Source organism: Zerene cesonia, chromosome 16, assembly GCF_012273895.1.
Source record: "Zerene cesonia ecotype Mississippi chromosome 16, Zerene_cesonia_1.1, whole genome shotgun sequence".
Lineage (NCBI taxonomy): Eukaryota > Metazoa > Arthropoda > Insecta > Lepidoptera > Pieridae > Zerene > Zerene cesonia.
In genome coordinates, this window is record NC_052117.1 from 6865868 (window position 1) to 6874765 (window position 8898).

Below are 8898 nucleotides of genomic sequence, written 5' to 3' on the forward strand. Positions count from 1 at the left end.
AATTACACTGCTTACAAAGCAATCTACTGGATAACATCTATAAATAAGACTATTATTAATTACTTGAAGTTTGTAACGATCATGAATTAGCACAAGATTACACTTTAATCTTGATTTCATTTAAGCAATAGTAGGAGATTTATTAATATATTAAATGTCATTATAAAATATAATACGCTGGACTCTCATGGAAGGCCTATGACCCAGCAGTGGGAACATAATATATGGGCTCGTGATGATGATGATAAAGTATAATTCCAAAAATGTATAAGTACCTAAGTCTATCTCCTTAGCTCAACTCTCACTGAAACTTCCGAATGATATGATGTAAACACGATTTGTGGAATTGTTTCGAAATCCCCTTAAAATTATTGAGATAAACGAACGTACAAAACTTCTAAACGGAAAAACAAATTTACTCTCGTATTTAAACATAATCATGAGAACGATCCCTTGAACTTTTCATTCACATAATGATAGCATTCACGAAAGTTTTAACAGCCCTAACTTTAACGAGTTTTAAGATATCTCAATAAATTCAAATGGGAGCAATTTTTGATCACGTTATCCCGCATTTACCGCAATATTAAGCAAAGTAAAACTTGGACCAACAATAAGAGAAGCAAACAAAAGCCTGAAATCCTCTAGTTTCGCATAACAATAGCGACTACTACTCACGTATTTTCCATTAACCTTTTTTGTGGCAACTGTTGTTATAATGGGTTTGGCGGATAAATTTCTTGTAATAATATTTGAATACATATTTAATTAAACCTTTTAACAATTAGTATAATTACCTAATTTTCCGTTTCTGATAGGCACAATAAATAATATAGTATTCTGAAAATTCTTCTGATAATTGTGTACTAAAAAGTTATCAATTAATTATAATATTAATTGTTTTTTTTAAGTCTATAATATGCAAGAATCAATCCACTATAAAAAAACTAAAAGTTCCAAAAATGGATTGAATTTTTAAACTCATAGACAATTATTACCATACCTTGTAAGTACATTAACTATTTTCCATAAAGTGTGAGGAGGCAAATTGATAGAGTTCTTGCAACCGTAAACAAAGTGTACTCCCGATAGAACAACAATACACTGAATACACTTGTCAGGCTTACGTGCTGCACCGAACTATACTACCACGCATCATATTTATAAGAACCAAATTCCTATACAACTATTTTCCTTGAATCAAGCCTTTCGCATACGGTACAATATGTAGAAGCTTTCAGCGTCGCTTGAGCGCTCTCTTCCAAACAATAGTTAATCTGATTCTGTGAAGACCTTAATGCAGTTTTGAACGTGTCCTATACAGCCTTCATCTTGGCACAGTTTCCTTTATTCTTATAATATTATTCCATATATGTTACGCATGTTAGATTTTATTATAACTAATATTACTCTTATATTCTATTTAAAAATTGTAAACACTTATTGTACGGTTGAGAAAAAAATTGTCTGTAATTTATTTTGAGTGTTACAATAATAAAATAAGTTCTCCACATAAATTTCACTACACGTTAATAGCGAAGCTCTTAAAAAGAAAACTCAAACACTACACACCACAGAATAATTAATGAATGTGTCCTATTCTTATGTAGTGGGGAAAAATCCGAGCGGACCTCTTGTTTGGAACATTTACCCGCGCAAACTTTCTCAATATTTCCTCAAAAGACCTTTTCAGTAATCCCTCTCAGCCGGCACGCTAAATTAGGCACAAAATACGACGTATAAATATTCTCGAAAATCAACTGCGCAAAATAATTTGTTCCCATGTTTACCATTTAGTCGGGCAATGTTTTATCTACTATCTCTTGGATATTTTAACGGAGCGTAACCCAGTGATAATTAAGCATACTTCATTTAGTCCGGGATCTACGATGTTCGGACGGCGCTCCGTTTAAAAGCTCTCGTTCCATTTATAAAATTCACCCTTTCGACTTTCCTCTTTCAAAGACCACCAAGAATCGAGATTTTTTCCGGCCAGAATAGAACGATAGGGTTCAAAATCCGCTGAAGGGCTAGATTGTCTGTAGCTCGTGCCTTAAGTACTATCCACACGTGCAGGCTTTTTAAGGCGTGCTCACCCTATATTGTGTTTAGAGTGACACGGTGCAGTGTAGCATCGGCTTTATCTCGCATATTGTGATGCTTGGCTTTGTGAAAATTTTAGGCTAAAAGCTGTAACGAATTAGCCGTGTTACAGCGAGTTCAACTTCGTAAATATAATTAGATAGGCGGAGTACTTTTGCCAAATACTAAGCTGAATTTGGCATCATATCACAATTAGTTAAAATTTTTATGTGTAGGTTAAAGTTGGTTCGAAATTTAGATATTTTTTTATGTATAGTTGTAGTGCAGTAGAGGTTATTTTTATAACATAAATTAACTTAATTTTTAAGAAGCAATTATACCTTCGATTAAACATTTATTACCATTGCATTAAGTAGGTATATTTTAGTTTATCTACTTGAATTTTAATTTTATTTTTCTATTATGAGACAATCAGTAAAATACCTCGACTGAGATGGAAAACAGTTTTTTTAATGTTTAGTTATAAATCAGTTAAAAGAAATGTTGTTTAAAACACTTTTGTACAATTTTTTCAGCACATTTTCTCACAATCAATCTTTCGATGTAATATCCTTTATTATTAAATAAACGGTTGCATTAGCAGATGAAAAAACTAATTACATCCAAGCGATAGATAATAATTTACATTAACTTTAATACTAATTTATTGTAATCGTACAAAAAACATCAATTTATATACGAGACAAACTTGTTAAAATTAATTTCTTGAAATCGTCGTTATATCGGTTATAGGATAATAAATAATACTTGTTTGAAATATTATTTGAAACTAATATCAATATAGCAGAGACGCGAACACATGACATTTGTTAATCATTTTTTTATTAATGTCTACCTATTTATAAGTTAAAATGAATAATAAATGGAAAACAGACAGTGAAATAAAACAACAAACAGATTTTTACACAAAAAACAAGACTAAATAAAGTACCATATTTTCACCTGACCTGCTAGATAAAACATGAGATTGTATCGTTTTTCAATTCATAAATTAAATAGAACAAAACCTCAAAAGATATTCGCTAGATCTCCCACATTTCGTGGCATCCAAACATCACAAGCGGTAATTATATTAATTAATCTTTCTCATAGATAAACGGGTTATATGATAGTCTCTGAGATCCATCTTATGTGGCGTGTCAGATTAATTATGGCTATGAAGATTGCACAGGCGTCCTGTTAGGTTATCGTGATGGAATTCTAGCCCATTGCTTATGTGACGTATTATGTATGTGAGTTGTGGCGAATGTGTGCAAATGAGCCTGCAATAATTATAATGTTGTATGCCTGAGTCATGTAGTACCACTTTCTTAGCTATTTGTATAACCATGAAGTTCTTATGTATTATATGTCTTGTATCTAACACGTAACAACTTATTTAGCCTCGTGAAATCGTGATAACTTTATTTAATTTAACTAAATCGTTTTATTTGGTTTTCTCGATAAAATCTTGAAAGGCACAAGAGCTAAAATGATACACGCACACATTTACACAATCAACAAATCAACGGTCTCGGACGGCTCTGTTGGGACACAGTACTGACTGCACGCACACATGCGTAAGTTGCGCATGCTCAAAAATAAGAGTAGTTCGTGTTTACTTAATACCTGTCGATAAAAAAATAAAACACTATTAAATTACTGAGAAATATATAAATATACCGACAAAACATATTTACATATCTCAAAATGTATTCACATACTAACATTAAATAATTTAACAATAAATCAGAAAGATTGTACGTTTATAAGTTTTTTTTTCAATTGTTATAAATAATATCCGCTTACACTTCGCTTAACATTTTTTATCTATCGTTTCAAATTTGTAGCATTTAACACACAAATTAGCATTATATATCCTCAAGCCTATCATGAATTGTTCAGATTTTTTTAAATACAGCGGATCATATCTTTAACGCATTATAAAACACGGTCTAAGCTCATGTGGTCCCCTTTAAAATAAATTGTAGCTGAAGTTCAGTTTGAATTATAAAAAAATAAAACAATTCTTTGTAAGAGGTATCATAATACCATGAAACGTTAGATTATATTTGTTGGAAGCAACTGGAAACACTTGTAACTAGCTAACAATAATACTTAACAGAATTCAAATTTGTATGAGGATAAACTTCGACATTTTCATATGAATTTCATCGTACAATACAGTAAAAAGAGGCTGCCCTCTTTTTCATCGAATTAAACGCAATGTCATTTTGTGCTACAGTATGTCGACCTTTCGAGGGAAGCTCGCTGTCGCTTCTAGGAAAATTAATACAATACGACATATTACTAACTGAAAGACTTCGCAACAATCATGCAATCCATTGTATGCCCTATTTAATATATACTAGAGATAAAAGTCAATCGTAACAAAGAGATGAAGTCTTTTTAAACTCAAAACAAGAGCTCTACATCGTTATTTGTCCCAGCTTAATATGTCCATTACAACGCCTCAAAAGGCAAACGTAAAGTAACAGTCCATTACGACCTATGGACAAAAGCTCTTTTAATGAGTGACTCTGAAGCACAATTCCGTGGATTCAATGCGTTTTTACGTTCTTACAAGCTTTTTCCATAAAGCTCCGTATAAGCGCCGTATGAAGCATGGCCAATGTTATACTTTTAATGCTCGGCAGTTTCGAATTTGATGCTCGAAATTTATAAGACGCTTTTGTCCTGTTGCAATCAGTTTTTATTGTTTTGGACAATGTTTAGTAGTTAAAATATTTACAACTCTCCTCTGTGGTAATTACATAACATCATTACAGGATTTTATATCGCCTATATGACAATTATTTTGTTTGTAAATGATTGTTTAAAGTTTTGTATAAATTTTCATTATAATTGAAATGAAATAAAATAAAAAAGACTATTTGTTAATAACATAATGTGTATATCTCGTGCTGGATGATTTGAATTAAAACGTGATATATAGAAATAATACCTATGACCATCATTTCTAATTACATTTTAATTCCAAATTTTAGCTCAATAATACTTAAAAATCATTAAACTCTAATTTACATTATATCTATATAAAATCGTTATTCCCGGCTCACCTCCGGGTTGAAATTTTTCTCTTCTTATCATTTAAATTATATAAAACGAAAAATAAAATTATTTCCTATCGTTAGACAAACAAACTAATGGCTTACTATTTTCATATTACTATAACTAAAAATCCAAAACAAACATTACGCGGTTCGAAGAAAATAGATCATATCACAGGGCATTTAACAAGATAAAACAATAAAAAAGTATATATGATAAGAATATGTCTACGTGATTTCTAACATGCTGGTACATTCATAAAAAATGTCATATTATGCTAATTATGACTTCCCACGCCGTGTTATATTATACATATCCCATTTAATATTATGTTTGCGGATACAGAGAACTCAAATAAATAGTCGGAAGAGGAATATAATATTATGTTCATATAGAAACTATACAGATTTGAAGAAAAATTACACAGTGTACAGATTTAAAGTAATGCAATATGGGGATTTCAAAATACCTAAACCTGCTATTTCACATTCCTTCACTACATAGTTACGCCTTGTCTTTTAACTTTAAAATAATATTGAATACCACAGACTATTTCTGATTTGCAACTGTTTTTGTTAGTTTCGGCTCCTGCCTTTTCATTCCATGCTGTAATTCCAGGAATTACATTTAGTTTTTATATTTGCGGCCGTCAAAGGCTAGTTTTTTCTCAATCGAGATATACAGATATATATACATTTGCTGCTATTTTATTTTTAAACGAGACATAAATTTATGAGAGGAGAGGATTTTTAACGCTTACACTACTTTATTGCTGTTACAATTATATCTTTTTATACTCGTGTTAAGTACGTGCTAATACAATAATCAAGGTGTTTTGCTATCGTTAACCCATTACGTCAGGTAGCTAAACAAGGGGTATTTTAATATAAATCGATCCTTTTATGAGCGCGAAGTTAATTTATGACAGACATTTCTTTATTTCAGCGAGTAGAGTAATCAAAATAATGTCCCGAAGGTCAATTTCTTTAATCAGAAGCGTCATCGTAAACCTTGACGATGATGAATGTTAAAATTAATGGAGAAACTTTACGACCGTCGAAAATAATAAAAGCTTTTGGGAAGACGGTTTCAAGAAATGCTGATTGCGCAAAAATTATCTGCTATTATCTTACTTGTTCGCTAATGTACTAAATTGAGTTCAGGCCTGAGTATTTGCGATACATTTTATAAATCAACATTAACCCATCTTATTTTGTCGTAGGTACACGCGTGCCATTACAAGCGAAACGTATGAACGTCGTTTAAAAAGATTGCTTACCTTAGAGCTTCTGCTTTGATTGTGTAAATATACAAAACAAAGATATAAAAATCGACGAAGTATTTACGATGTTTTATTCATATAGAAGGAGAAAAAGTTAATGTATTGGAGAGCAATTAAAACCGATACAATTTGATTTAAATGCTATTAAATCTCATAGTTCTAGTTGCTTTTTCATTGTATTTTTATAAAGCTTTGCGTGGGAATTTTTGTAGCTCCATACTCTTCAAGCGATGTAACAAATTTAAATAGTAACTACGTCCATTTTAATTAAGTCTGACATTTATAATATCCAAATATCCTGTTTCGAATACAATACGTACAAATACGTAAAACCTTCATATCGCCTAACCCCGCACGGCAGTGTCCTATGAAAGTTATCTTAGGGCATCCGGAATTCAAGAAAAACCTCGAAAAAATTCCATTTTTGTTCCATTGGGGGTAATAAAAATGTACTGCGGTAGGCGCAGCGTCTACAGCGTAATAAATCTAAGAGGTGTATTATTTCGCTTCTTACGAGCATTGTTACGTTTTCATATGATTACATGTAAACGGCTTCCGCTCGCTTACAGCAAAATGTGTTTTCAACCAGGAGAGTTAAATGCATCAGTCTTATGTATGTATATGAAACATTTGGTTTAAATGCAAATTTATAACATTACTTTGTCATTGAATTTGCCTTTTATGTAAAAGAAATTTTCATCAATTGCTATTTTTTACCGACGCTCCCGAAAACGAATAAGTTCTCAAAAAAAAAGGAGTAGTTCTTGATATGATTGCATTATTTTTAAACTACATTGTTTTGTAATAAAAAGAAAAAAGTACAATTAAATAAGGAACTTCTTCTTTTTGAGAACTTCTATAAATAATACATTTAATTTGATATAAGTATATAAAATAATATTGAGCTACTGAAAAATATTATATAATAATAAATTATTGTACAGGTCTATATTATCTATCTATATATATAGATATGACTGATAGGTATAGTAGTATTAGTAGACAGGTAAAGTGGTATTTGCTTCTAGAATTATACAATTATAAACTCGTGTAACGTTTCTTTAATATTAATTCAATAAAAAGCTTTTCTTATCCTCATTAACTAGGTAATAAGTTCTAGAACAATACTGAAAGAAATACAAACAACATTGCTAAAAAAATATAAGGCACAATTCTAAATAAGACATCATCCCTACCAAATAAACAAAAAATCTACGTATCCCAAGAAAACATTTCAAATCAAAGTACCCAATACTAGCCTTGCATTCGATAATGCACTCTATTTCAAATGAATAGAGTCTGATTATACTATTGTATAATGACAATATTTGCACGATGTCTCATAATCACATGGATGCTTTCCAAAAATGGTTTGCAAAAATGGCCGGACGGTCTCAATGTGTCATTCCTTCTGCATTCCGCATTCCGTAAACAATGTTATTACAAAAAGATTATCAAGAAATTAGTAAGTGGAGGAATTATAGTTTAAGTCCCTGTCGAATTTACTAAGTGGAAGTTTATTATAATTTGTTTTGTTAAACAATTTAAGTAGCGAGAGATTTAAATTATGTTTACGATTAATCAGAAACGTTAAGCTTTTGTATCAATAAATTATTAATTAAAATGCCAATGAAATGTCAATAAAATATTAAACAGGTTTAAATCAGATCATAATTCATAATATGTATGAAATTCGCATATATATGAAATTTGACATTAATCGAATGATATTATTATATCGTCAATCTCGTGCATTATTAAGGTCACTTACATCCGAGATAACAATAAGAATGCTACGTTTTAAAACATGACCTATCTCAGTTATTTAAATAAACCCATAAAATTATTGTTTTAAATTTAGCGTCCTCGTAATTTTCTAATGTTATGTTTATATTTGTGGCCGTAGATTGCATTGACTACCCGCATTATTTATAAATTTATAAAGCATTAAATAAAAAGTGAACAAAAGTGATTATTAAAAAGACAACCAATTTTATTCTAGTAATAAATAAATTGCTTTTTGAAATCACAAAACTTACTCTGAGTTATATTTTATGTCAATTAAAATATGAATTAAATTTTGAATCTTGTCTTACAAATTAAGATTCACATCGATATTTGGTAACTCTTTGTTTGATATTCGAGGAAGTTGTGGTATCTGACCCAACAGCTAGTTCCACAACAATCGATTACGATGTAATTGTATTGATTCAAGTTTTCGTGAACGCAAGGTGCGCTCGAGTCGTTGCATTCTTGAGAGACGGGAGAGGGTGTAAGCCTGCATTCTTATCCTTACCTTCCCTCAGGACACTCTACACAGAAGCCACCTAACACATATCCGTTTGTCACCTTGTCAAACTGTTTTTAAACACACACGTTAATTAAGCTTTTGTTTAACATCACTTCCTAATTGTCGCGTGGGTACCAAAATACACAACCGAATAACCGGCGTATAACAAGCA

At 30.9% G+C, this 8898-nt stretch overlaps 1 protein-coding gene across 2 annotated transcripts in view; it reads right to left on the reverse strand.

Moving 5' to 3' along the window:
• The window catches only part of LOC119832822 (interference hedgehog-like), a 49610-nt gene extending 40712 nt beyond the window's left edge, over window positions 1-8898 (reverse strand). For both annotated transcript variants that reach the window (XM_038356601.1, XM_038356600.1), the window contains exon 1: window positions 8733-8898. The gene's annotated coding sequence lies outside the window, so the exon portion shown is untranslated. The remainder of the gene's footprint in view (window positions 1-8732) is intronic.